The sequence below is a fragment of the Serinus canaria genome, chromosome 1A (genome assembly GCF_022539315.1).
Source record: "Serinus canaria isolate serCan28SL12 chromosome 1A, serCan2020, whole genome shotgun sequence".
Classification (NCBI taxonomy): Eukaryota; Metazoa; Chordata; class Aves; order Passeriformes; family Fringillidae; genus Serinus; species Serinus canaria.
Window position 1 is genome coordinate 30625146 of NC_066314.1, and position 26117 is coordinate 30651262.

The 26117-nt window shown below is 38.5% G+C and overlaps 1 protein-coding gene across 1 annotated transcript in view; it reads left to right on the top strand.

Moving 5' to 3' along the window:
* The first annotated feature begins 1192 nt into the window (after positions 1-1192).
* Positions 1193-26117, top strand: part of SLC16A7 (solute carrier family 16 member 7) — an 80394-nt gene continuing 55469 nt past the window's right edge. The window contains exon 1 of the mRNA XM_030238243.2: positions 1193-1407. The gene's annotated coding sequence lies outside the window, so the exon portion shown is untranslated. The remainder of the gene's footprint in view (positions 1408-26117) is intronic.

Here is a 26117-nt window from a genome sequence, read left to right on the forward strand (position 1 = left end):
CATGTTATTGCCATTCATGACGCTAGTTTTTTGAGGGGTGATATGCTCCTTTCCAGATTATTTTTCAAAACTTTTTGTTAATTGTGGCTGATTTTAGCAAAGGGATTCAAATGTTATTAATACAAAATAAACATACAAAAATAAACGGCACAACTTCAAGTCTTTCCTTCCTTTACTAGCAGCTCAGGAAACTGCATTACTCCCAACTACAGCCCAAGTTCTCCTCCTGTCCATGCACAGGCAGTCTCAGCTCCTAACATGCCTGTAATGACCTTGATCATAAAGCTCTAACAAAGTGCTTGAAATCAAGTTGTTTTGTTTTTTTTAATATGATACTAACATTTCCTTTTGTACATTTCACAACACAATGTTAACAACTATAATTTCTCTAGTCTTGTCACAAAACTCAAATACTGCACTTAATGTGCAACCTTTAGACAAGACTAGGTAATATAGTAAAGGCTTTAATTATGCAATTAATTATGATTATGTTTACCTATTTCCTTACAGCATTTTAGCCTTAAGGACAGGATTTCTGCATAATTTAGCGGTCACTTCCATAAATATGTTTTCCATACGTACAAAACACTTCTCATAACTTTTTTTTTCTTAAGGAGACAAAAAGACGGCAAATGCTGAGGTGACCAAAATTTTCATCAGCAACTCGATGCTGACGAGGCAAATTTCAGTTCCCGTTTCAGAAGGCGAAGGTCCTGCGTTGAGCACAAAACGAATTCGGTTAATTTACTTTTTATTTTTTCCCTAGCACGGGGAAACCGATACACTTTTAGACTTTCGGTGCAACAGAGAGCGCGAACTGCCTTTAATGTGAAATACTTGGCACCCTCAGTGCTGAAGAGGAGATCGGGGTGGGACGGGGGGGATGGACGCGTTTCGCGCTGACAGAAGTGAGGCGCCCTCGCGTCCCCCGGCCGCGGCTCCGCTCGAGGGGGCTCCGGGTGCGGCGGGGCGGGCAGGTGGGCGGGGAGCGCTCACGGCTGGCCCCAGGGACACAGGGCCCGGTGCTGCCCGCCCGCCCCAGCCCAGTACATCCCGTCCCGTCCCACCTCCCGCACTGGCGCTGGCTCCATCCCCTTCTCCCCGGGCCGGGCGCCGCGCCCCCGCCAGCCCCGCGGAGCCGGGTTGGGCAGCCCGGGAGGCGTCTCCTCTGCAGCCCCCGCCCCCCCGCGCCGGTGCTGAACGCCTCGGCCGCTCCCCGGCAGCACCCCCGGGACAGCAGCACCCGGGCCTCCCTCCCTGCCGCCCGGCCCGGGCTCTCCCGCCGCTACTCCGCTGCAGAGGACACCTCATGGAAAATAAATAAATTAATTCCCCCACTCACCCCCGCGGCCGGGAGACGAGCCGGCGGCGGCCGCGGGATTAGATCCAGTCCGAGCTAGAGACCAGGTAATGTAACCTACCCGCCAGGAGGGAGGAGGAGGAGGACGAGCAGCGAGGCCGCTGAGGTTGTCCCCACCGGGGAGGGCTCCGGGGGACGGAGAAGTGGCTGCCGCAGCCGGGGCGCGCCGGCGTGGCCCCGGCGGGCTGAGTGCGAGCGGCTGCCCCCGCGCTGTGCGCGCCTCCCTGTCAGTCACACACACACACGAGCCGCCGCCCACTCAGGAATGGCTGGATGGATGGATGGATGGATGGATGGATGGATGGATGGATGGATGGATGGATGGATGGATGGATGGATGGACGGACGGACGGACGGAAGGAAGGACACGGCGTGGGACGCAGCTGTAGTCCCCCAGTACCAAAGCAGCCACCGCAGGGAGACGCCGCACGCCCCGCCGTGCCCCGCTGCCACGCGGGCGCGCAGCTCTGACAGCGGGGCAGGGAGGGAGGCGGGCGGCGGGGCCGGGCCGAGGCCGCAGCTCTGGGGGGAGCGAGGCGCGATCCCGCCCCCGCGCCGCTGCGCGCATCCCCGCGGGGCGGCGAGCCTGCCAGCGCGCCCACCCCGAGCGGAGCCGCGGCCCCCGCCCCGGCAAGCGGAGCCGGGAAATGTGGGCGGAGAACAGCGGTGTACAAGCCGTGCCGCCGCGCTTGCCGTCATCAGGCACGGGCCTGCAAGAAGCTCTGAGCGAGGTGACCTTGGAGAAGGTGGATCTGGATGGAGCCACTATTGCTCCGTGCCAGCTGCTGTTCCGTGCTCTGGGCTGCTCCGAGTTCCGCGACTCTGGCGTTATTATCTCGAAACGCTGTTGGCTTTAGTTAATGCTTGTGTACAGAGGTGCCGGTATAAGTAGTAACAGAGCCACGAAAATAGTCCTCCATAATTGTCTTTACTTGACCTCTGCTAGCACACTGTCCTTGGGAGGGTCTGAAGAGGAATGGTCTGAAGAGTCTCCCTGGCAGGGAGCAATCGTTCAGGGTTCATCATTGTTGAAGTGACCCCTACAAGGCAGTAAGTCTTAGGAGAGTCTGAGGAATTGCCCTGTTCACGTTTCAGAGACCAAAGTGTCCCCTGGTACTTCTGGGAAAGCACATTACCTTTCAGTCCTGCATGGTCACCGAACAGACACAAATTCTCCGCTGCTTTTCCAGTGAGGTCGATAGGAAAACAAAACAAAGCAGAAAAACGTTTGCAGATACCTGGATTTTCCAGTGCCAGCCTGAGCTTTCAATAAAGGAGTCTTACTGAAATTGTTGTTGAAAGCTGTTTTGGTAAAAAGAGAGAAGCTAAAGAAAGATGGTACCTCATGAAGATGTCCATTCTAGCTTTGTTGGTCTCCATAATAATTGCTCATGTTTCCATAGTGGTTCCCATCTGTGGCTCTCAAGTTACTGATCAAATAGTAATGAAAAGGTGTTTGTGGCTTCCAGTGCAGGAATGGGGCCATAAACTTAATCACACACCAACTGAGCCAACAGCTCGAGAGCTTTATCTCTGTCTAGATGAATCATGACAGAAAAGTTAGTCATTGAGACAGAGGGATGTACACATACTTAAAAGAAGGAGGAAGCTGGCAAATAATTCAATAAAAGTGAGATATACTTTTATCTACAAGTAGTAAATATGGGAATAGTGCATAAGTGATTCCCTTTTTATTTTTAAATAGTCTCTCTCCTCTCTCCTTGCATTATTGTCTACTAACCTTGAATAGTGTACTTGATCCTGAGTGCTGAACTCCTTCTTCATGATGGAATACATTCAGAGAAGAGATTATACTTGAGATGTTTCTATTATTTGTGCAATTCATTGCAGAGCTGTAACTCCATGTGTCTGCGAGGGCCGACCTAGCTTAGTTTGCAGCATAGAGTATGCAATGTAAGTGGCTTCAAAACAAAACAGCTGATCATTTTGAATAGGCAGAAGGGTGGCTGGAGGTTATGGTTTTTATTCTATTGCAGCTTTAAATAATTTTGGTAGTGAAGAAAAGCTGAGTTTATATATATTATGGAGATGTAGAATAGCCTAAATATGAACTGTGGTCTTCATGGCACAGAAGAAGATGCATGGTGGAAAACCAAATTCACACATTTTATAGATAGGAAAACTCTTTGGGTTGGGTCGTGATCTCAACAGGTATTTTACATGTAAAAGGGGAGACTTTGAAATATTACAAAAGGAAATATCAAAAAGAAACCAGAGTGTAGTTAAATATTGTGGTTTTGCAGCTGCAGTAAGTGAAGGAATTCTTTTTCAACAATTTTCATTGTAAAAAAATGTGTTGTTATAGTATATTTAAAAAGCTTCCTTCCAGCTCTTTAACCTAATTTCATCTGTCATTTCTCTGTAGTGTGTATTGTAAGCTCTTGCTATGGCAGGATTCTTATTCTGGAATCCAAGTTTTATCAGGGCAGGAGATCTTTGGGCAGCCTAAATTTATGGACAGGCAAGTTAAGGGAGAGAAAAAAAACATTTCTTGAATCACGAGCTAGTGTTTTTTAAAAATGTTTTTCTTTCTTTACTCTTCTTTCTTGGATGTGGTTCACTACATCATACTTCTATCATTCTTCTATTTCTTGATTTTTTTTTCCCCTGGAACTTAGTGCTTTTTTTTTTCCTTAATTTTAGAAAAAAGTTCTCACTTGTATCCTTTGTTTCTTAAGTAAATTATCTTGTCCTCATTTTGCAACGAAGAGGTGGCTTTATTTCCAGTAAATATGGTTATTATTGGACCCATTTTATGTCAAGAAAAGAGGCTATGATTTACCTGATTTTATTTCCCATTGCAGAATCACATGATGCTTTTGAAGAGTTGCATTTTTCTTGAGGACAAGTTTGCATTAGCAAGGATAGTGCCTGAGTATAATTCTCAATTAAATTGTATCCCTTAACACCATTTGCCAGAATTTAAGCTGTCAATTTTCTTGTGTGAGAATCAAGAAGAAGGTTCTTGGGCCATGCTAATAATCTGTGTTGTTAAATGAATTTTATGTTTCAAGGTTGGTATAATTGCAAAAAATGTAATTATCTTTATTAAGATGGCTAGATCATAGCTATGAATCATTGATAAGAAGGTAACCAGTTTCTGTGTCTGTTTGTGTAATATATATATGGCATAATGTTTGCCCAGCCCCAAGAAGGAGGTTAGATTGGAAAATATGATGTCATTGACCAACTGTTTTATGTGTCAAATGAACACGAGGAACTGGCTGAGTCCCACACACGCGTCTCAGTCCAGACCTGCATTCCTTGACTCACATGTATTTGTGATCTGCTGGGCCAACTTCTCTAGTTTTATTGTGAATCTTGGAACATTTGAAGAAAAGTTTGCAGTATTCAAACAAAAGTAATTTGCCTACAGGAGTAAGGAGACAATATTCCGTGACTTAAAGAATAGATGTTGGACAAACTGACTGTGCAGCTATATTTGGCTTTACAATCTATCCAATATCTTTTTGTGTTTCTTGGTCTTATGATCAAGCAATAAAAATCTTATTAAACTCTTATTGGAGAGCAAAGGGTTATCTAACTAGGTCACAGTGGCTGATGAACTAGAAAGAGGCACAGTCTTTATTGCTTAGTTTTTATCTTTGCAATCTTAAGGTTTTTAATTCATAGTATTTTTGGGGGGGGTTGAGGGGTGGTGATGGTGAGGAGGCAGATTCATCATCATTAGCTCCTTTTTAAGATCTTAGTTTGGTTTATGGGTTGTCTTTAAGTAGTTCCTTTATTTGTATGATTTCAAGGTCAATCTTCCAGTTCTATGCTAATATTTTTTTTATTTTTAGATCACAGTGCTCTTCTGTCTTATGACTTTTATGAAGAGCATGATATAAATGAAGAGGTTTCCATGAAGAGCTGATAAAAATGAATAAGCATTTCCAAAAGGATATGAACATGACTAGGCCACTTTAGAAGGTTCCCAGAAGTGAAGGAGGAAAATAATGGAAAGGAGTCGAACCTTATCACAATATACTCTTTTCCTTTGTAGTTGTAAGACTTGAGATCTTAAGAGATGGAATTAATTTTAATTCATAAAGGCAAGGAGCACTAGAGAACAAACTTAAGCCAGGTTTTTGTTTTTGTTTTTGTTTTGTTTTTAATTAATGTTGATGCATTTTCTTTCAACTTGGTTTCATGATTATTGAATGTTAGCTATTGAATGTATTTCAGTTCCACCCAACAAAAAAGCAGTGCCTTGAATAATAGTGTAAATCATATAAAATTTGCTATGAATTTTATACTGTAGGAAACTTGTACTTTTAAGTCACCTGTCAACAAACCATGGGATGTCCAAATATTGGAGGAGTGGCAACATTTGAGAATAGGTGGATTTGACATTATTTTCATATGGTTAATATGAAAGATAAAGACAGTATCAAACGCCGCAAAAAACAGTCAAAGCATAAAACTGTGCAGACTAGAGTTGCCCAAACATACAAGTTAAAAAGTGTTTTTCTTTCAGCATGAATATTTGCATCCCCCAAAAGAACACTTTCCAGTTGTTTTGACCTCAAGCTTGGTAGTTTTATCTTTCTTTAAGGTTTTCCAGTGGAAGACTCGTGTAGGTGATGATCAAGGTTCAGAAAGCCTGTTGCACAGAAAATGACTCAGAATGACTGTATTTCATAGCTCTTTTTATTTATATATTTTTAAAGTCAGTCCTGATCCTTCAGAGTAGCTCATCTTCCCATCCTTCAGAGTAGCTCATCTTCCCATACCTGCTAGCAGATTCCTGCTGCAGCTTCAGGTGTGACCATTGTGTCGTGCCCTTCCATCAGGTGGCCTCAGGATTAGCAAACCATTGGCAACGTTCCCAAGTTTGGCACCCAGGGGCAGCACATACCACAAGGAGTTGTAATGATGTTCAAGATGTGCTTGGCATCAAAGAACTTCAACATTTCTGTAACTTCAGTGGTGGCAATGATAGTGCAGCAAGGCTCATTGCCTTTTCTAGATGGTCTACAGTTTTAATCAAAAATAGTAAAATCATTCACAAAAACACCAGCATGTCATCCCAAAAGATACAATCTTTTTCCTTTTTCCCCATAGAAATAGGTTGATTAAGGTTTTAACATTCATGCTTGCCACTCAGCACTTCAACACTCTTGGAGTCTATGGTACAAGCAAAAAAGAGACAAAAAAAAGATGAAATCTCAATTTATCCATCGTGTGAGTTTTAACTTCCTAGTGTCACCTTTGGAGCTTTACTTATCAGTTTGTGTGTTCTGAAATCATGAAATACTGATTGGAACAAGTATTTCTTTTAAAGTACTAAAACATGTGAAGAAAGAAACCAAAAAGAAATCCCCATTTTTTGTGCTGACAAAAATGGTGAAAGTATAAATGCAAAATGCATATTTGATTTTTTTTACCATATCTAGTTCCTACTGCAATTTATTTGATTAGTATTTCAGACAGAGAAATGAGCATATGCTTAATTCCAGAATATGCTTTTGTAATTAGTTTTATTAGAGTGGTTTTTAAACAATACAAATTAGGTTCTGTGTGGTATTCTTTTCAAATTTCTGTAATAACAATAAATGGTGGTGAAGATGAAAAGTTTTGGAGTGTTATAGACTGCTCAAACTACCAGCTTTAACAATCTGACTTCTGAGAGACATAGCTGATTTTCTTTGCTGATCTTATTGAGAGATAGAAATTGGATAAAAATACGGGATATTTCAACAGTTACCTGTACTATTGAATTAAAATGCCATAGGAGTTGTCCTTACTAGATTGAGCTCCTATGGTTTGCATTTTTGATATGGCCCTCAGGGCAGGTTCACAAAAGAAGCCAAGAAAAGAACAACTTAATGATGCAAATCAACTCCCCTTGGCAATGTAAGTGTCTGATTTCTTAACCATTGGAATTTTATATGCTAAATTCCTTGATAATTCAGCCTTTGCTGAGTATACTTTCCACTGAACAGATCTTTTCTAGAATTTAATTGCTTTTGCATGCTCTGCTGGGGGTGGGTTTGGGTCTGAATCTGGGTTGTGGACCCTGTGTTCCCAGCAATGCCTCATGCTGACGGTAGAAATGAAAGTTTTTGAGATATATACTGCAAACTAGAACTAAAGACTGGTTTCAAAGACAGAAGATAGTGTGCCTAGAACAAGGATTCAAGGAGGCTGAGCAAGGGGGCTGCATCTGAGAGCAGGTGGAGAGAGCTGAATAGACTATGGAAGGAAATTGCTGCTGGAAGTTGAAGGTGTCAATGGGCCTATCATCTTATTACCAGCCCCTTTTCAGAATGTACATCTTTAAAATAATTTGTACATAGTGCTAAACTAAAAGATTCCTTTCTGCCCTGAGGAATTTGTAAGAGCTCTACTAATTTTACCACACAGGGATCCTAACTCCTTATCTTCCATTAGGCAGCCTCTTTCCCTTCTTCACACCAACACTACAAAAGGTGAATCAGGGGACTCAATAGCACATGATTAGAAACCACAACAACATATTTTAGCAAGGATTGGAAAAAGCTTTTGTATTTTTTGACCTCTAGGTTGTATATATAAAGAATATAGGTAGAAAAGAATATGCCATAATAGCCTGTATTTACAGAGCGTGAAGTATTCTCTATATTTGGGAAGAATAGGATAAAAGAGAACTGTTTTCTTTTTTCTTGTGCAGATACAATTATGTTGGCTAGAGGCATAAGGCAGGGTTTTTTTTTTCATGTTTTTCTCATGTAGTTATTCAAAAAGAGATGTTTTGTTGTAGTTATGCTGGAAATGGGGTGCATTATTTCAATTTAGTTCATTTCCTCATTCATACAAAATAACACTAAAACATTATGAGTGCCTTACATGGCCTGTGATCTGTTTCAGTTTTAGCTTCATGAAAATAATGAAAGTGATTTTTAAGCTAATATATAAAGGCCAAGATCACATGAGGTAGAGAAATCCAGGAAGGGCATTTTTCAGTGACACCTAAAAGCACCGCAGTGATTGCTCTCAGTCAATTAATATGTCAGTGTTGCTTGATTGGCATTTCCTCTCTTTCTGTGACTCCAGGTCCATGCTTGAGCTCCCTTCCTGTGGTGTAGTTCTCCTGGGTTATAAGGAATTGCTCACAGTTTACACTCTGTAATGGCTGAAGAGACTCTGACTGCTTTTTAAGACTGTTGTGTAGTCTTTTTGATCACCTGCTTTGACTTGCCTGATTAGGTTACATGGAAATTATTTCTCATAGTGATTACCAAAACGGTGTCTCTATTTCCAAAAAAGTTCTTTAATGTGTCCATATTCTCTGGATTCCTGTTTTTATTTTGGTCAGAACTCTGTCTTTCTCCCTATTTATTAGAAGGAAACCAAGATACAGTAACAAGTTGGTGTTTTACTCTTCTCATCTCTATCCTACGGCATACTGGGTTTTCCATGATAAAACTTAAACTGCCAGTGGCAGTTGTCACTTGTAGGACACCTTTCATAGGATACAGATGATGCTCCTCCATAGTTATCAGTACTGATGTTTTACCATGCTATTTTTATATGCAGAGTTACATATGTTTGCATTCTTTATCCTTATGGCTTTTAATTCTGCCTTTCCAGTGTCATTATTAGGGTACAGAGAAAATGTAGCATTGGAAGAATGACACATTGGAAGGTGAAAACAGAGTGGATGGGAGAACACATTAACCTGAAGAAATAGTGTTTTGAAGAGCTTCACAGAGGCAGATATCTTCAACCTAGCAGAAGTGGAATGACATGTCATGTTTTCAGTCAGAGCAGGTTTTAGTTGTATTCTGATTTTTTAATTTTTTTTTTTTTTGAGAAAGGAATAGAGAGTCTATTGCCCTTTGCTTTTGTGATTTCTTTATTCTAACTGTAGGTCATAGGAAGGTTTTTGTTGTTGATGAACAGTATAATAATAGGATACAGAAGCCTATCCTTTCCACAATTAAAATAGATTCTTCTTTTAAGTGTAATAGCATAGATAGGGGTTAATGAAATGTTGTTGCTTAATTGGGTAATGAGCATGCAGTTCTGGATACACTTCAGCATTGCTGAAATATTGTATATTTAAAATGGAGACTTAAATTGCATTGTTCTCAATGAAAATGTATTTTAGCTATGAAGCCATGATTTTTTTTTGTCTTGTATGTATTTCCTGAAAAATTTCAAAACTGTAGTAGTTGTCATATCCAAGCTTACTTTGTTTTACTTAAATTGATAGTTTAATTGCACTGAATTATATGTTTTATTAAGTATCCAGGAGACTTTAACTTTAATAAAGTAGTTGCAAATTTCTTCCTTTTTAAAATTTTTTTTCTTGTCCCCCATTATCCAGTTTTATCCCAGATGTATAAATGCAACAATTTTTAATGCAGGACTATACTCTTGTGATACCTAAATTAGCCACCTAAATTAGGCTCTCTAATTTTTGTGTTAGTGGATCCTGGCTAAGTAGGTTGTAATCTCCTAATAACTGAAGCTTAAATCCTACTTTTAGATCAATTCCATCTACTAATGAACATGTACTGGATGAAAACAGAAGTCATAACTGTGTGTTGAACACCCTGTCCTTTAAGTGCTTTGAACAGCAGTTATAGCTGTTTTATATGCAGAGAATCTTGCATTCTGGTGTAGTCTGAAGGAAACATTTACTTCTCAATATGGCAGCTGAACATACATGAGTGAGTAAAATAGTTTCCCAATAGTAATAATTGTATGTATATACACAAATACACAAGGTGATGTGAAAATAGGAAGAACTCTGCAACATGTTGCATATTAGGAGGTGAAGTGGGGAAATGAAGAAAGCCCTGGAAGGCTGCAATTATATTGCTTTGATGATTTGGGAAGTTCTAGTGTTGCAGCATGGTATTTGCAGCCTGTAGGAAGCAGCCATAAATACCATATATACATGTGTATGTATTTTCCACATGATCCTTTTGACCTCTTTGGAACCTTTATGACCAGGAGCACAGAAGAAGTAGTGGGTGCTGATGGGTGATGGTGGCAGTACAGGAGTGGGAGGAGATGCAGAATTTGGACTGGCTACGAAAACAAAAGAATCAAATGCCTGGAGGAGACAATTCAGTGTCAATACTTTGACTTGGCATGTGAGCAGTCAGAAGTGAATGGATGAATCTTTAGTTGGCATTTAATAGTAAATTTAGCTCCTCATTTTAGAATGGAGGACTTCTGTAATGAAGGAAGTTTTTAGTCATCCAACCAAAGCAGAGCAGGTTCTGTTTTCCTGTGCCAAGAGGCTAAGGCTGCTTGCTTCTTAGCTGTTTGCCCTGTTCCAAAGGGGAATTTGAGCTGTTGGGTCAATCCCTGCTGCGTTCATTAACTTGGTGTGTTTGTTTCTGTTACCCCATGGAGAAGGGAGCGGTTGGTGTTTGTGTTCCTAAAAGTTTGGACCTGATTTATTTAATCAAACCCCACTGAGCACAGAACCTTTTATATTTGGTTGAACTCATGCTCCCAGGTGCTTTTTATTCTGCTTCTGTGATTTTGACAGAGAGAATCCCTCTTTGTTTTTTAATTTGGTAGAGCTGCTTATCTGAGCCCTGCTGAGCATAGAAATGGGCTGCCTACTTTCTTCTGCCAACAGGAACCAAGAGAGACTCTTGTCCTAAAGAGAGAAAAGCAAATTCAAGATGGTTTCTAAGTATTTTTTAAATCCCTCAGGGAACTGATAATATTGAGAGGGTGTTGCAGTGATTCCTTAAGCAGGAGTAGGAAGGCTTTTCACAGCAGTGAAAAGACACAAGGTCTTGAAGGTAGCAGAAGAAGGAGGGAATGATAAAAACTGTCAGGTCACTGGGCTTTAATTCTCAGGCAGTCCAGCAATGCAATATTCTGCTTTTGAGGAAAACCATGGCAGCATGAGCTACCTAAAATGCACACTGTGCCTCAAAGTGGAGGCTGTCAAAGCACTGCCTTTAATTTCAATCCTAAAATGCTGCAGCATAAGTAGAGTAGGTGGAGCTGTGGACACTGGGCTGGCCTTTGGGAGGTGGTTTGTGTTACTGCTAAGGTTACCAGGACACCATCTCTAAAATAACCTGTTGCTGTAGAGCTACAGTGAAACTGTACAGTGATCTGCATCTTTCACCTGTGGCAGTTAAAAATGTTGTATTTATCTCAAATAGACTACTTGGGGTGGCTTGGAAGGAAGTGATTAGTCCAGAGCACAGAAAAGTGAGCTGTAAGGGAAAGGTGCTCTGTTGTTGCAGTGTTCAGGCCTGCTGGGAGTTGCATAAAATTTTCTGTCTTCTGAGTACCCTCAGTTGTCAGGATTTGTGTGGATTTTTACCTATTAAAAAAATCTGCTTTAGCTTTGTAGATGCTACAGTGAAGAGCTGATCCTGCAGGAGTGAAAGCTTCTGCCAACATAGCTGCCCTTTAAGGCAGAGTAGAAATACATTATATTACACCCTTTAATCAGTTTGAGTTGTATCTCCTTCTTGTCTATAAACAAAACTACGTTTTCAATTGCTGAATATTTTTGTCTCTATGCTTGTCTGTTTTAGTAATATATACCTAAGTACAACTGTAATTTTCTCACTATAACATATGCCTACACTTTCTTCTTACTTGTTTTAAATGCCTCTCTTAATCAGGGTCCAAATCCAGATGCAAATCTGAGTGACCCTCCAACAAATATAGTGCATATTTACCAACTTATATATTTGTACATAAACTTTCAAGCTGGAGAACATCTTGCATTTTCTTACAGGTGAGAAACAAGTATTTTTTGCTTAAAATTTTAATTGTGCAATGACAAAGATTGCTGAGTTAAAAGCAAGAGGTACAGGCTTTCAAAAGATGCATACTATTAAAAAATTGCTGTGCTAGTAAAGGCAATAGTACTATTGCATTCAAGCTCATTAACCTTTTCACTTTTATTTTGCAATGTCCTCACAGAATCCTCTCCCCTCTGAAAAACACCCTTTAGTTTCTAATACTCAGTCTCATGTACACACTCAGTTTCACTGAATTAGGCTCACATACATTACCTGATCTGACTAGGATAAAAATACTCTCTCCCACAAATAATTTGTTAAAGACAAAGAAATGGATTTAATATAAGCATTTAAAGTGATCTGATCAAAAGAGGAAAATTACCATCATATATTAATGAGTTGAACATATTTGGTCTTCATGAGCTACTCCAGCGTTAAAAAAAAAGTAAGAATGTTAGTGGCTAAGTTTATACTTCTTTATTTAAGGCAAAAAGTGATATTCAAATAATCACAGCAAAACTATGCCCTGACAGAGTAGCCTTAAAATTTAGTTCAAAGGTATTGTGTTCTTTTATTTCCTGTATGATTATCTATGCATTTGTACAGATAGATTTAAATACAAGACAGTGGGGACAACTGAAGGGAAATCAAGGAACCAGGGAAACCTAAAATACCAGTTTTGTGATGATGAAAGTAAGTTATTTGTAGAGTAGTTTTCCTTCCCTTGGACTTTGTATGCTGGTGTGTTTTTGAGCTACTAGAGCTGTTAGAGCAAGGAGGGGTGAGACAGTTGGGTGAAGCTGGGGGATTAGGGAGGAAGAGGGGAGGGAGGGCAGTGGGCAATCTGTGGAGCAGTCTGAAGCAGTGTCTGTAGGTGGAGAGGGCTGGCAAACTGAAACCAGTTTGAGGGCTGGTGGGGGAGTTTCATCACAGCACCATTGCAGTGAGCATTAATGTACTGGTGGGTGAGAAGGAAACCACTGATATTTCTCTTTAATCTCTGTGGTTTTGGCTTGTGCACAGGTGGTTTTTAACCCATCAGTGTGTCTGGCTCATTTGAAAGGGTACTGTGGAGCAACCAAAAAGCTGGGACATTGGGCAATGTGATGTGCAACACACCTTTCAGATTTGTATTTCCTTCATACCTAACACACTCAAACTTGTGTACTGGCACATCCTATGGCATGTCTCATTACTCAAGATCTTGTGTATCTCCACTTATCCAAGCCAACAAAAATTCAGGCTGCATTATAATGCTTTTCAAATAATTCACAGAGAGTAGTTTTTAAATTAGCTTTTTTTTTTTTTTTTTTTTTTTGTTCTGCAAAGGGATCTTCTATGTAATTCTTGGACTTATTCAAAAAGATTTGGCAGTATCTTGGGCAAACAGTTAGGTTTGGGTTTTTTTTAATGTTTTGAGCAGTCCCTGATGCATATTTGGTATCCACATCATCAGAGACAGCCTGTTTTGTTGCCTGAGTCAAATCTATTCTGCTGCCTCTATTTCACATTTGGAAGAAATTGTATTTAATACCAAGTACTTTTATAGAACTGTAGAATGCCACATATTCAGATATTATAAAATACAATCTCACAAAATGTCACAAAAATATGAGACATTATAAAAATTGATGTCTTGTTAGCAATTTAATCAGTGCAGTGACAAATTGGCTCTAAAAATGATGCCTCCGATTCTGTGGATCTGGGCAAGTGTCCAGCCTTTACATAAGGTAAGATGTACTCTGTGTTGTTCTGTAAAGCATTGAACATTCTTTCAAGTTTTAATTTAGTGGTTTATACAGTGACTTAATCAAGTAAATTGTCAATTAAAATTGCCCATATGAAATTTGTCACTATTTTGCTTACATGGCAGTGATTTTCTTTCCTACGCTTTTTTGCATAAGACTTGACTTGAAGATTTACTTTCAAAAAGATAGTTGTCTGTGGTATGCAAAGCACAAGATAGTTTGTCTGCACCTTCCATAAATTATCTTCTGTGAAGCCATGACAACCACAAAAATATTTGTGATGCAACAGTCCTGAGTTGCACATTTTATAAACACTGAGACAAAATATGGGTCTTGCAGCACATGCTTTTCAGAGACGCAATACTCAGCTAAACTGGACATATTTTTCTCAACAGTACAGAAAAGATTGCAGAATTTCAGATTTCAACATCATGCTGCTAAGCTGTGGATCAGTTTCAAAGAAGATGGAAAGAACATTTTTAGAATCTAGAGCATGCGTTTTTCACTTTCTTATTTTGTAAGAGCTAAATAAACCAACAGGATAATCCTTGTCCTACCTCCCCCAGCATACTTAAGATTTAAAAGTTCTGAAATGGAAGAAGGGACTGGGTCACTTTTTTTTCAGTCCACTGCAATACCAAAAATTGTATTACAACTTTATATATAGGGCTGGATTCATCCACGAACAGACTTCAGTAGGATATGCATCTATAATTGAACAACTTTTCCAGATGTACTTTAAATAATGGAGAGATATAGGCACTTGTAGGCCACATTTCATTTCATTATAGCTTACATGTCTAAAACAGGTCAGGGAGAGATATCCCAGAACTTTGTTTCTGCCCACTGATTTTAAGTGAAACCTACATATCCAGCTCACATGCTGATGTCAGCACTCTTAATGTCAAAATATTGTTGTGATGGATTGCTCCCTTAAATGAGAAAACATCAAATTATGTGCAAGTCAAAGAATATCTTGCAGATCTATATCACAAGCTTAAATCTTCTCAAAAATGTGTAGATCTTGAGTATATACTAGTAAGAGAAAAGAAGATTATCACCCAGTACCTTAGGTCTTGCAGGGAGTTATATAAAAAAAAAGTAAAAATTCACACCAAAAGAAAACAATTTGTGACCAAACATCCATTATTAGAACAAGCTGCTATATAGCTTTAGGTTTTATTGCCACGGATAATGTAGGGCATTCTTTCAAGAAGGCTTGGATTGGGACAGAAGGAAAAATTGTGCTGCAGTATAAAAGGTAGCACTTGACCATATGCAGCAAAGATTATTTCTTTTCAAGTGTCTGTTACTAAAAAAAAGTAGTGAAGCAGATGTTACTGTGTAGAATACCTGAGCTGAAGTTCACATCAGCAGCCAGACTAAATGGTTATGATGAGTTTACTTCAATTTTAACAGTTTAATCTGAAGATCCCAAAAGAAATTCTCCTTTTGGTGTCTGGCTCTCTTCCAGGGAGGAATAGTTACATTTAATATGTGCCTATGTGTGAAGGGGCAGCAAGGTGCAGTAAGTGAGCCAGCTCTTGGCACCCTTCTCAGAAGAGCTCTCAAGTAGCTGGATTTGTATTAGATGCAAAATTCTACTGGCATTACTATTCAGTGCTGGGTACAGTCTCATATGGTGAGTTGAGTAACAGCCCTCTTGATATTGATATGTTTTTATATAGACATTGGTCCAAGACTGTATTAACTTTTGTTTTTGTCAAGCTCAAGCTGACAGTGGACTGCAGGTCAGCTGTCTGTCACTGGCATGCCCATGCCAATTAGCTCTATCACTTAGAAGTACACTTTAGTGGTAATTCTGACCCTCTACCTTGTGCTCTGTTCCCTGAAATAAAAAAGTCCAGCCACGGGATTGGCACAGATTTTAGTCCTCGTTGCTCTCTGAAGTCAATGCACAAAAGGCAGCTGTGGTCCCCCATGGTGATGCCAAGCTGGTGCTGTGCTGTGCTTGCCCATGTGGCCTTTGTGGTCAGCATCCCCAGAGACATTGCAGTGGTGTCTGCTCTTAATCCATCTCTCTGTGGCTGCTTCTCACGGGTGCAGAAGTCTTGGGGCCAGAGGTGATTTTCTCTTCCCCTGCCTGAGGAGGGATGAGGATGCTGTGGAAGGAAGGGGCTGCCACCCATGGGCACAGTGGGGGAGAGCAGTTTTGCTGACACAAGTGAGAAGCTGTACCTGGGACTAAACACAAGCTGTCAAAATGTAACAGAAGGTGTCCAGCAGTAACAATGCCTCCCTTCCTACTTCACTCCAATTATAGGAAGTGTGGCATTGTTGTCACTGCAGGGTCTTTGTCAGAGTTCGCCAACCCATGTTTACTTCCTTTGTTGTCCCATTCTTGTGTGCTTGTGTCAGCAAACATGTTCCCTTCCTGTGTTGTTCTCAGTGATGAGAAGAACAGCCCTTGCAAGTGTCCTCCTCACAGTTTGGCATTAGAGGCTCACCTGTCACTGCCATGTATTATCTTCAGTATGTTTCATTCTTCCCAAAAGAACTGTTTCAGATACAAATTAAAGTTTTAGACAATACAGAGAGCAATTAAATGAAAATATTTTCTCATGATTAGGCTGGTCTTTTTCTTTAAGCAAGTCTCCTATTGGGTTAGTTTTCAGTAATTCTAGACCTTGTTTCACTTTTCATGTGAGATTGCCACACATCTTAGAAGTGCAGATCGTCATTAGCGCCATTATTTTCAGATAAATTAAGAAATTTATTCTGAGAATTGCTCTCTTGACTATGAACATTTGAAGTGGTGGGCAGTGAAAGTAACAGCAGTTTGCCCACAAAATATCTCCCAGAGGCAGCCAGAAATTTCCCAACAAAGCAATTCTAAGAGCTTTGAGGCTTTAACATCAGCTGCTTGGTGAATATCTAGGACAAGAGAAAGTTTTAATTTTTTTTCCAGCCTGAGTCATCACATTGTTTTTCTGTTTCTTTTGGCCAGGCAGTTTCATCCTTTCCAGCATTTTTTGGGTCAGAGCAAGTATGGTGTGTGAGACTGATAAAAAATAACTGTTGTGAGGACATACACACCGTGTTGCCTGGTTTTCCAGCAATATAGTTAAGAACATTTTTTGCATTTGCAAAGAAAGGGCTTTTGATGTGAACTTTGAAAAGCATTTTGCTCAGAGTTTTTAAGTGAAGGTAGGATCTGGTCTTAGGTACAAGCTACCTTGTAATATATTTATTCTATCATCAGTTCTACAGATGATTCAAGTTTTTTCCTATACAAAAATAATGAGGGATTTTTTTAAATTTAAGAAATAATCGAAAATCGTTTTTGAGCTCTAGAGCAAATTCTGCAAATTTTGCATTCTCCAGCAAAACACAGCTTTTAAAATATTTTCATGGCTAACACTGTTTAATAATACAAAGTTCCTAATTACTGTATAAAGCCTTATGCAGTATTTTATACTTTCACTGTTAATTGGGTAGTCTAAAAACATCTAAGTTAATTGCACACTTACTGTTAATTGCTGGGCAATTTTGTCCAAATGAGAAAAAATTGGATTTTTGTAACATGATAGTTGCATTAAGTGCCTCTAATTTTCCTTTTAAGCTTTTACTGATGATCTTTAGAGCATTTTTATTATACTTTTTATCCATTAAACAAAATAATATTAATGTTGCTCTTAGTGTGTGTTATAAAAGGCAGTTTCCCAACGAGCTTCACCATATATTGCTGAACTCCTAGAGCATTAGACACAAACTATGTTAAGGTGTCCCCAGACATTAGCACTCATTTAAAAGGCTACATATAACACCTAAATAGAATTTTGAAACTGAACAGAGATTGTTAAGGAAAAATCCTTCATGTCAGACAAAGAAGCTGTGAAAGAAACCCTAAAGAGGTGATGGAATGTTAATAAACCAAGGATATCCTTCTGAGGGATTGTGTTCTGATTGTTGAGCTTCTCCATAACCTCTTGTGCCTCAGTAATTTGAGATGCTTGTTGGTTTGGCAATTGGTCACACAAAATAAACTGTCCAAACATCATGTGTGTTAATCAGCCAATCAGGTCTCCAAAGAGTCTTTAAATGTTCAAACTGAACAAAGGCTCTGGATCTCTCAAGTTCTGATTATTGTCTTGGACAGCAGCTCTCTGCCAGGTAATGTGCTGTTCTTCTATTTCCTTTTAGCTTTATTTAGTAGCAATAGGTAGTTTGTGGTAATCCATGCACAACTAATTGACTAATTAAATGCAAGACAAGTCAGTGCACCAGCACATGTTGCACATTATTTGCTGTTGGCTTTTTAATCATTATCTAACATGTATTGACAAAACAGTGTGAAGCACTTCAAAGAAGAAATATTCTTATACTCTGTCGAGTCCTGAAAGGGTATAACAAGGATTAACAACTGAATGGTGACAATTCCCAGTATAACCAAACTCTATGGATTTGATGGACATATTTGTTCATATAGGTTGCTAAAATTGCTGAGAAAATAAAGACTTCAAAGATGAGTTTCTAAAGAGAAACTTAAAAGAAGGGGAAGCATCAGTGTATCTTAGATCAGATAGGGAGAATTAATGCCATGTGTTTTGATTTTTATCAAATGCAATATCAATGCATTTATCAATGCAACATCAATTTTACTTACAAGAAAAGTCTTCATGATAAAGATCTTATTTTCATAAGGATTTAGGAGGGAAGCAATAACATAATCCCCTTGCATCAAACCAAGTGTTGGAATGAAGGTTGTTATTCATCCTCACTGAGCACTTAGACAGACAGTTCTTCTTTAACATCAGAGATTTTTATAATAAAGGTTGAGGCGTTGCTTTAAAGCAAACAATATGGGAGTGTATTTTACTGACACAAGTAACTCCATTTCAGTCCTTTGCAATGTCAGAACTCAGTGTTGTATGCCTCATTTCAGATATAGGTGCTTAAAAACTATTAGATTCCTTAGAATCAAGTGCAGATATCATTTTCAATTAGTTTTTTTTTTTCATTATAACAATCTCTCTAAAATCTCCAGCCAACTTAAACAGTTTTGCAAATATTCCATAAGCTTTAGAATGGCTGATTATACATAATTTTGAAGAAAAATTTGCCGAGTTTATTTCATGGAGATAACCTGGTGATTTTTGGGACTGTTTTTTGTCATCCCTGTTATCAAAGCTTAAAGTCTAAATCCTTGTTTACTGAGCTCAAAACTGAGTTTAAAGCTGTCTTTGATTTCACCAGAGTAGGCTGGTGGCTTAGAAGCTGGAGTTTTGGCTGTCATCTTCACAACTTTTCTGATGTCAGAAGCATTGTAGGGGCTTATCACACACTAAGGCTGTGGACTTAAGTGGGTCAAATTCTAAAAAAGAAAAAAGACAAAACTCCTCAATGGAGTCCTCAAATATTTCCAATGGATATTTTATTCCTTGCTTTATAATTTTTTTTCAGTTGTGCTTGCTTATTTTATAATTCTTAGTAAATCTACATGAAATATTATTAGTAAAAATTTTCTAAAAATTAGTTGGGAGATCGAAAAAGAAGTAGGATTTTGGTTTTTACCAGTGGTTGAGATTTCAGTGTATATTCTCAAAGTCCAACTCTCATATAGAACTGATGTGCTGTAGCACTCCAACACTAAAAATGTTGCCTTGACTATCAGCAAAACCAAGAGATAATAGAAAAGTATTGCTACAGGGTAATAGTAGAGAGGTCCCCAAGTCCTTATGTACAGGAGCCATGCTCGAACAAATGACTTTCCATGATGCTGCATGCAACCTTAGTGAAGTTTCAATATGAAGAAAATTCCTTTTGCTTTAACTTTTCTCCTAAAAACCTGGTAGTTTTTTTTCAGATTTTCACACAAAATTTATTTACAACTCCCTATCCTGTTAAACAGCTACAAGAAGGAAAGAAATTGAGTGGGGGGGAAAAATCCAAATCATCCTGTCTCTTCTCCCCAGAGTCCCAGAGAAAAGGAAGCCCCGTGTTTGACCCATGTAACAGAGGAAAGCAGGAGAGTGAGAGATGTGTGTGCAGTGGAGTAACAGACAGAAAACAATCACTGCCTGATATTTAAACATTGCTTTATGGTGTTTCCACCGAGATACCTCATTAGTATGTGAGGATAATGAATCATGGTTGTACTTCACTGAGAGCTCTTGCCATGACTGCATACATTTCTGATTTTTCTTTTCTTCCTGTGGAATGCACGTGGAAACAAGGGAGAGAAATTATTTGAAGAACATAACCAGAATAGAAGCTGCGAAATTACAATGCAGCTTAGAAATGGACAAACTTTTCAGCACATTTTTATTTGGTTTTGTCAATATTAATTTATTCAAGTGAGAAGTGCAGCTTTAAATATAGTCTTGTGGAGAATGTGAGAGAATTCTTTTAAAAATGTCCCTGGTCAGGGCAGTGCATATGTGTTGACAAAAGTGTGGGGGGGATATAATCCCTTTTTTTTTCCCACTTTTCTGTAGACATAGCTTGTCTACAGCAACTAATTTGAGAAAGAATATTTTCAGTTAAAGAGAGGGATTGAAACAAGACAAGTGCTTCTTTTCTGGTAAGGATCTCAAAATCTAAACAGCATCTCAGTTCAGCTGGAAATGTTTGTCCCAGATCTAACTCCTACATGCTCAGAGAGTAACTCTTAAGAGTAGGGAGAAGTGCCATCTGGTGATTCACAGCAAAAAATGATGGAATCAATTTGTAGGAGATGACAAATGGAAGTGGTCATCAACCGCAGATAAAATTGCCATCTGTGATGTTTGGTTCTAAAGATTCTTAAAACTGACAAAACACTCCACTATCTCCATCTTCAGCTATCCATTTAAACTGTTATTCTTTCATTATACTGCAGCAAATTAATATTATATGTTTAGCAACAGTAGGTCATAATTAATGCATTGCAGTAATCACAAAAATGTCAGTGTATATGATGTCTGCTGATACAAAAGCTATGTATACTATATGCACCAATTATATGAATTATAGAAATTATGCATCTATACTTATATTTGTCCTTTTACATTAAATTTTAAACTGTAATATATGATTTGTCATTTGCATTAATATTTTAGCTCATGGTTGTAAAACAATAACAATAATATCTGATATGTGAAGAAATTAGAGAGAATATTAGGTTAGAATAATTCTAATTCCTTTAATAATAATTTAAAAATATTTGACAGTTGATAAGCTCAAATTTCAGAGTGGAGAGACCATTAAAAAGGAAAATGTTTGGCTCTAAGGTTGCAGAAAAAGAGAAAACATTAAACTAGCAGTATTTAATTCAGCAAGTTCAGCTTATTTTTCTGAGTAGAACTATATCATATTAATGTTCTGGTTTGTGCTGAAGACAAATTAGTGGCTTAGAGAGTGAGTTAAACTCAATTCTAGCTTGCTGCATTTGTTTAGGGTTCATATTTGTAAACATTTAGACTGAATAATAATTTTATTCGTGTGATTACTCTGAGTATCCAGGTGCTTTTTTTTTGTAGAGCATATTATGCAAAGTTATGTCTCTTTTTCATCAAAACCCTCTCTAAAGCTCAGCAGAGTGAAATGTATTGCTGTGGGGTCTAGTAAGAATATGTTCAAGTACTAAAATGCTGTGTATAAGTATTCACAAGAATTTCTCCCTTAGTTTGAATACTGAAATACTTGTTGAGAATGAGGAAGAAACTGTAAAACATTGATGATTGTTCTTAGGCAGATATTCTTTGAAGTCAGGAGACATTTCAAAATGTCAGACTGTATATGTATTTCTGTGAACTGATCTTTTAGTCTAAAAGAAGGGAAATACATAATACAGAAATGGTATTTAATGAATATGAGACCATACCTGTTTTTCTAATTTGTGATTTGTGTGCTTAAAAAGCATTTACTACAGAGTTGAGTTTATACATCACTGTTAATATGTTATAATTTTTACTTGAAAGCCTTTTGAAAAGAGAAAAGGAAAAAATTATGCTACTGAACGCTTATGTATGTGTATAGAATTGTACAGGCACTGTTTGCATAGGAATTCTAATCATCTGCAAAGTATGAACTCAGGGTGTCTTGTTGTACCCTGTGAACTTGTATCACTTTGTACGCAGTGCCAGAGTTGATAATGTAAAAAAGGAATATTTCTCAACCAAATCCTATTTTGTAATCCCCTTTAACCTGCTTTTCCATTAATTTATATTAATGTCTCATAAATTAACCCCTGGTTTGAACTAGCACAACAAATGAATACTGTCTTTTATGGTATAGATAACCTTATCCACAGCAATAGCTCTATTTTTAGGAGATGATATGATAATTCTTTACATTAACACACAATGAGTGGTTGGGTCAGGGTGAGTTTGCATAATGGAATGAGCTCCCTACAGTTGTTTCCAGACACCTTGATAATGAGAAGTGGCATGAATGTTTAATTTATTAATTTCTTTCCACTCAGAAGGTCAGAATGAACTGATTTCTTAATTTCTGTTTCTCATAGTTTTCAAATGAGTTTAACTTTTTTTGTTTTCAAGTAATATTTAATTTGAAACATCAAAAAACAAAATTAAATACTCGGTGTTAAGAGAATGAATGGAAGATAAATGAGTTACCTTGTAAATTGCAATAACAACAGTCTAATTTTCATGCAGCTTAACTATTTTAGAAGTCAGTTGGTGGTCAAAACTAATGTTACCATAAAGCAGAATGAGCAAAAGCAATTATCCTCATAGTGACTGCAACTAATGATGACCTTTTTTTACATCTATCATGTTATTAGAAAATTAAATAATTTTCTTCTTCAAGGGCAAAAAATTTTAAGCTGTCAACAGTTACACCAAGTTCTGGTCATAAAACCTTTCACCTTAAAACAAGCAAAAAGAATTAAAAGAACTGACTAATTAATTTTCAACACAGACAACAGATCTGAACTATAAATGACTGAACTGTTTAAGGAGTTGATAGACAATTTAAGAAGTTCTTTGAATTCTAGGACTTGACTGTGGCTTAAAGCCAGGCCTCCTTTGGAAGACCGGTGCTGCATTAGAATTAGAATTCCTTCTGGACAGCATGTGCTGCAACAGGAAGTCTACCAACCTGTGAGATAGAACAGCATATTCCCATCTGTTGCTGGCCAGCTGTCCTGTACATACCCCTCCTTTTCATGAGATCAGCCTGACAGCAGTAGTTATGCTCTTGAGCCATCATGCAGCTGAGCTGCAAACATGAATCACAAGGGGTAGGCGCATTTCACAGTCACTTTCCAGTCTAAAATTCAGTCCTTGGGCATGTTGGGCTCTCTAGCTTTGACCCAGAAAAATATTTAGTATGTGTTTGTGTCACTGAATCATTGAGGAGTCTTTTCCTAGAGGGATGAATAAAGGCCTTGTTAGGACTTCATAATGAGACTGGGTTTTGAGGTTTGTTATGAGGAATGTTGTTGGAAGAAATCACTGCTTTCTTGGTAAGCACTCACTTAAAATGCTTGGTAGTTAACCAACTGTTTTATATTTCATCAAATATACTATTGCCTTGTGTAAAGAGACATAACAGTCTCTAAGGACTTACTCCCACATTTGCAAATAGTAATTACTCTCCCTTTTACAAAATGGTTAATTTCGCAATATAATCAGGAAATGCTCTGATGATGACTTCTGAAGGGCTCTGACAATGACTGCAAAAGGGCAATTCACAGTGACTTCTGAAATTTAGACCTGTGGAAGCAGGATAAAATACCATGAAAACACCCCTATAATGTTTGTTTTGAGAGAAAGGAATGTTGACGTGGCCGTTAGGATTATTTGAGGAGCTGGATTTCTAAGGAATGGGTAATAGTTTTTCGTTTGGTTCCCCCCTCACCGCCCCACTAGCTTTTAGGCAAGGTTCAAAGTTTATTTATGGAAATATAATGAAATATAATTCAATCTTCATAGTTTTGTATAAAAACATGCATGATTAAAGAATTTGCCTTATCATTTATTTGAGTAGCTCATCATCCTTGTATTGTGAGAAATAGCACATAGTTGTCACCTGCTTTCCTTCTCTGCATCATTGTGCTTTTACTATGTCACAGACATTGAGCAGCAAGAGTATGTGATTGATGTCATTACATCATCTTTAGATTGAGTGTGAGGAGCTTTTTCATGTATTTCACTTTATTCTGGGTATCTATTTGTGGTGGCTGTATCAAGTGTTAATTCCTTTTTCCAGCCTCCCTCACTGCTTTCAGATTTGTTAAAGCTGAAGCGCTTTCCGCGGTTGACAGCCAACGCCGGGTATTTGTGAAAGAGGAGTATGATAGAGATGTGATTGCAATATGTGATCTTGCAAAAGAACCTGATACTCATTGGATAACGTAGTGGGTTTGACTTGTGTGTTTGCTTTGCAGCCTGCACTTCCTTGAGAAGGCAGAGGTGGAGATCTGCTGGTGCAGACAGCCTGGGTGCCCGGGTTTGTGGGAGAAGGGAAGTCCCTGGCAGGCTGTGCACTGCAGCCTAGAACTTAGGAGGTAACTCACAGGAGGTCTCTGCTGCTGGCTAAGCCTTGAATGAAAGCATCAGAATTTGGGCACCAGAAAAAGAGAAACTTAACCTAAACTGAAAATGGCAGGTTCAGAAAACTTCAGCCTGAGGTCATTGTAACTTCAGCTGAGTGCCTGATGGTGGTGTGCAACTCAAGCAGTGTGTGCTGAGAGTGCGTTAGGTCAAGAGAAGGAGATAGAAAAGCAAAACTATGGCAGCTGATCTGGGAAAGAAAGTCTTTTTGAGCCCCTTAGGATTGGCTCTTTTGCTTAAAGGGAGTGATGGCAGACATGAAGTCAGGTGGAATCTTGAAACATGAAGTTGAAAGGCAAAAGAACTGAGGAGGTAACTGGTATGAATTATGTGATATATATCATGAAGAATGCTCCATGAGAAGCAGCCAAAAATCCCTTCCTATTGTTGTTCTCTGGATTAGGACAAAGGGATGGGACTACAAGATAAAACAACAGCTTTTTTGGAGCATGGTTAGCCAAGTTTAGCCATTTCAATGCAGAAATCCTTAAGCTGCAAGAGGGAAAGCCATCAGCCTTCTCCCTTTTACTAAAATCACTCATCTTAAGGCTAAAAGTCAACTTGAAAAAATTTATTTTTTCAGCACAAAATTACACCTTGTGCAAATCAGAAGAATAAACTTAGTATGAGGAAGAAGCAGTTTTTCATTTCATTCACCTCCATGCCCACCAAAGAGGCACTTTAGGATATTGAGTAGAGAAATAAAGAAAAATGGAAAAGAGAAATTCCCACCTGCTGGAATTGGTAATCTTTAAAAAGTATTTTAACCAAACATGGCATTACAGACACTTTAAATCACTAATCACAAGTAGACCATTGCTGTACTGAAATAGAGATATAGTAAAACAACCATTTTGGGCAGTCTGAGCTTTTGGGTGTCCACTTCTGTAAATTAAATGTCTTGAAATCTTTGTTTAATATTTTATCTCTGACTTATGAGGAAAACTTTCCATAATGTATGAAAATATTGAAGTTAATTACAGTCTATAAAAAAAAGTGTTGTGGGATGCATTGCAAACTTCACATAAAACATGTTGTTTTCTGTCCCTTGGTAAGTATTTTATTTGTTCAAAACTGTCCCATGATATTAATTTTTAAGTTGGCAAGAGTGATATAGATCAACAGTATGTACTAACATCTGACCACATAATGCAGCTGAATTAGCTGTGTGATAGAAGTAAGAGAAGAAAATGGCACGCAGATACACATAATTTTAGGCTCAAGTGCCCAGTATTCTTGTGTAATGCTGATTAAACAGACTGACAAAGCAGAAACATTTTATATATGGGAGAATACCATTAGTTCCAAAATAAAAGTTAGTGTAATTTAAAGAGTTGATGCAAACAGAGGAAAATAGTGCTGCTAGCCCTGTGTGCAAGCAAATCATGCTGTAAGGCTCATATTTGGCAAGTATTGTAGGATTGAAAGAGAAGATTTGAAGAGCAATTAGAAGCCCTTCCTGAATAGAAGCATTATAATACCACAGTGAAACAGAACAATGACAGAAATGCAGCTTCATTGGTTATTGCATCTGTACCTGATGAGGCACCAAATCACTTCTAAAACCTGGGGTAAACATTGATATCTATTCTTGGGGAACATTTAATTTCTAGCAGGTTGCTGAAGGGAAATTCAGACTTAAGTTCACAGAAAAGTAGGTATGCATTACATTTGTTATGTTACATGGGAAATGTAGTTTTTTTGCTACATATAAAGTTCTCATCCTTCTTTTCCCGCTACCCATAAC